This window comes from Atta colombica, unplaced genomic scaffold (genome assembly GCF_001594045.1).
Source record: "Atta colombica isolate Treedump-2 unplaced genomic scaffold, Acol1.0 scaffold156, whole genome shotgun sequence".
Taxonomy (NCBI): Eukaryota; Metazoa; Arthropoda; class Insecta; order Hymenoptera; family Formicidae; genus Atta; species Atta colombica.
This window is the reverse complement of record NW_017259246.1, coordinates 148,113-152,482: the sequence shown is the minus strand read 5'-3', so window position 1 is coordinate 152,482 and position 4,370 is coordinate 148,113.

The following is a 4,370-nucleotide window of genomic DNA, read 5'->3' as shown; positions in this document are numbered from 1 at the left end:
TTTTTCAATTAATAACAATATGGCATATTATCATATATGATAAAAAATATATAATTTTTAAAGTAAAATAAATATATTTTGACTTTTTTATTTGTTCATTAATATCACATGATTGTTTGTGCATTGTTATATTTTAAAGTATTTATAAAAGTTATATTTTGAAGTATTTATAAAAGTATTTATAAAAGTTCAAAAATGTTTTACAAAGTTTTTCGATTATATTACGATACTGTCATGTTTGTTTGATAGGTATTAATTTCGATTGCAGTGTAAAAGTTTCGGTTATGTTTATACTGTGACGTCATTGATAAAATATTTGAACATGCATTGTAGCTGTTATCAGTGCTGCTTACAACTCTTATTTTTAATCTCATTTCTAATAATAACATTTCACGTGGGACGTAAAGGTGCTCACCTGTCTGCCGTAACGCATTAATGTAATGTTAAATCAACGTTACGTCCTCACAGACGTGCTCACGCGCGCGATCGTAAATCATAATTCTATAATTTTAACTCAGCGGTAGTAGTAAATAAGGAACATATTATTTACGTACATCGCGCTCATTTATTCACACAGTCAGGGAGCGTGAAGCGCCCGGTGTCAGCGAAATGCGAAACAACGTATATACTTCTTTATACATGCAATTGAGGCATAACACGCGTCTGAATGATGACTTTTAAGCACGCATACGTGCGACACATTCTCTCGTGAATCACAACTTTTTTTCAACCCATGAAATCGTAATTAAACCTTGATAAAAAAAGCAGAGAAAAGAGAGTTGATAGAAATTTTCCAATTAAATTACAGACTAAGTGAGCTTTTATGTCTTTGAAGTTGCGCAAGAAAGATGAACGTTATATGTGATACATTAAATATGCATAGTGCGCGAGGCGATTGTCGCATTGCGACTGAATAAATCATAGATATCTATTTTCTGATCTGAATATTAATACATGTACACAAGTGCGTTTGCTGTACATCACATTTTGAAAATTCTCGAAGATCACATTATATCTGTATCTAAGTTGCTTACAAAAATGATTGCAGGTATGTATAATCAATAATTATTGCTATGCAATACAAAATATTCTATCAAAATATTCTATAGTGAAACGTTACATATGATATAACATTTTTTGAGTTAATTATACTTCGAGTAATTTATGATTCACATCAGATTTCAGGATATTATTTATATTTTTACATATCGTACATCTGGATTTTTTGTTCCTCTTTGTTACATTATAATATTTTTTTTCATTACACCTAAAAATTGTATATAAATAGAATTCTCATAAATTTATAAAAAGGATTTCTAAAATAGACATGTTTTATTCGACGGCGATAACAAATTTTACTTACTTTAGGGGCGTAGATTAGAATCATATAATATTCGCGACGCTAATGGTGTTAAGAATATTTAATGATACTTCATTTTATATAGCGTTTTTTACTCTTGGAATACAATAGATGTTTATATAGTCATATAAATATTTTTCGCAAAAATTAAATTTATTAACAGTTTCAACATATTAACATCTTTATAATATGCTGCTTGAACATCAAATTATTAAATTGCTTGTCAATTTAATTCGTGATTACTAGAGTAGTTTTAATTGCGTTTATAATCCGGAAAAACAATTCGGCGCGCAGTTTTAAAAATATTACAATATGGTGTGTGTGTGCGCGCGCGTGTGTGTGTGGGTGTGTGTGTGTGTGTGTGTGTGTGTGTGTGTGTGTATAGAGTGCAAGTACATATATAGTGTATATTAATAATTCAAAATTATTTTAAAGCAATGAAGATGCCGCTTCGACCGTAATAGGCATTTAGCATTTTTCTAGTATTGTGTTTTTCACATATGCGGTCTAAAATAAAGATTCTTAAATATAAATAGTTTAGCCATACGTGTAGCCACATTGCAAGATATTTATCTTCAACTGTGTGATACTCTAATTACTATACTGAAAAAGAAATATAGTCAATTTTAATAAATATTTAGTTCAATACTGTCAACTAAACATTTTCTTACAATAAATAAATATTTGTTCAGGAAAAAAAAGATTGTTAAATCAAATTAACATTTCTTGTATCAAATAAATATATCTTTGTATTTAATAAATATTTAATTGGCAATATTCAATTAAATATTTATTAAAATTGACTATTTTTTTTTCAGTGTATTGCAAAATGTTTTTCGGTGTTCCAATAATACTTTTGAGACATGCTTACGTAGACAGGTATAATACCTCGTTAGTATTCAAGACCAACTTAATTATACAAGAGTTCTTGTGTTGGCAATTAACATTCCTGAAACATCAAATAATTGAAGAGACATTTGAGGAATAGAATTGAATTTTACATATAAGATGTTAGATAAAACTCTGAATTTTTAATTAACAGAATTTACGCACGTACATTTTGCAGTGTACGATATTCCATATATTATTTCTCTCTTATAACATCTGTGTCATTGACTTAAGATGTGCTTGCACACAATTAAGCATGGCCTTAGTGACTCAAGTGTCTTTGTGGATTAGATTAGGCATTTAAATGTATTTAACGCAAACATCGAATTATCCTCGAATTCGGGACAAGATTATTTTCGTCGAAATGTAATATGCGCGTTAATTTCGCACGTGTTCGCCACCGCATTATTTCGTGAAATAACATCGGGGTGCGCGTTCGATGTATTAATGGAATCGCGGTAATCCGTATAGTTTGCGAAATGGCGGTCGCTCGGCGGGTGTCCACTGCTTTAACACACCGTGTCAATTTAACAGGAAACAATTCGATCTTCGCGAACGAATTATTAACGCGATGCCATCGCGCGAAAAGTCGCGTCGATAAAGCGCGAAACGACATTCCCTCATCCCTCCCGCGGCCAGTAATCACAATATAATAATATAATCGTATACGTGCGTGTATGTAAAAGATAACGACGCCATGCACTTAATTACAATTCGCGCGTGCGAACACCCACCAAACGAATCAACACTCTTTCGTTCGTTTTACACGGCGGAATATGGCCATTACCGAAATTAGCGTTGCCAATTCGATTACACGCGGTTATTATTACGTTGATGGTATGAGCGAACACCGAATGTGCGCGCGCGCGATTGTATACATTTGATGTATTCGTAGAGATCAAAGGCAAATCGTGATACCGGTGTTTCGCGACGCCCCTAATGGGAGATCAGCTGGAATTTTATGACGTCGAAAAAACATCGCATTACGCAAACGCTCGAGCGATAACGTTATTGGATTTCTCACAAAAATATCCATAGATATCAGAGATGCGTTGAATTACAGATGGCAGAATTTATAATTGTCCGAATGCTAAAGCGCTCTGAAAAGTTATGTCCCAATAATAATATTAAGAGTTCCGGAAAGCTTTGAGCATGAAGATGATTCCACGAAGCAATTATAATTATCTAATAGTGTCCTCATATTAATTTTGCTAATTTAGAAATACATAAATTATAAGACAAGAATCAAAAATTTTGTAATCAATAATTTAAATAAGGTACAATTTAGACTCTCTATAATCACAATAAAAATGAATTAGAAGGAATAAACGCTAAACTGTGTAAGACTGACGGAATAGGACGGATTTTATTCCAATTATAATTCTAATTAATTTAATTTCTATATATAATTTTTCTGAAGTATGTACTGCGATATTTTTAATTTTCCTCGCTGAAGATAGTTAAAAAATTAACGAAGCATACATCGTAATAGCAAATGGTTAACTTCTTTGTAATAAATATTTTTAATGATCTGAGATAGAAACATCTCTTGTAGAAATATTAATGCACGGTTTACAACGTTTATTTCTTTCTACTCCATTTTTTCGTTTTATTGTGTAAGAACGTAATCATACATCGCGGGGTGTAACATAATTTAACACTTAGAAATAATAAAAAGAAGATAAGTTTATAGAAGCAATTTATTATGTGTTGTGTAATCAGGAATACCTTAAAATTTCCGAGAAAGTATTAATAATCGTTTGCTCTTTAAAAATAGCAGAAACCGCAGCTGGCGTGTAATTATCCGCATACGCGCGCGATCGTTACCGTGCGTGAAATCACTTTCGGAAATTATACGCCTGCTGCTGTTGATCTCGGATTTATGCGACTTGTCGGACAATCAGCGAGTCGCGAGAGAAAAATCGCTGTGTCTGTCCGAGACAATTCAGCGAGTTTCGTCGAGCAAATTTTTTAATGCGTTCCGTGTCATTGAGCGTGTCGATTATCTTCGCGATCTATCGTGAGGCGCGGCAGAAGCGAAAATCATTGATGAATCCACAGTGGAAACCATCTCCTTTTTTAAAAATATTTATGCAATATATTAGGTGTAATAAAAAGAAAT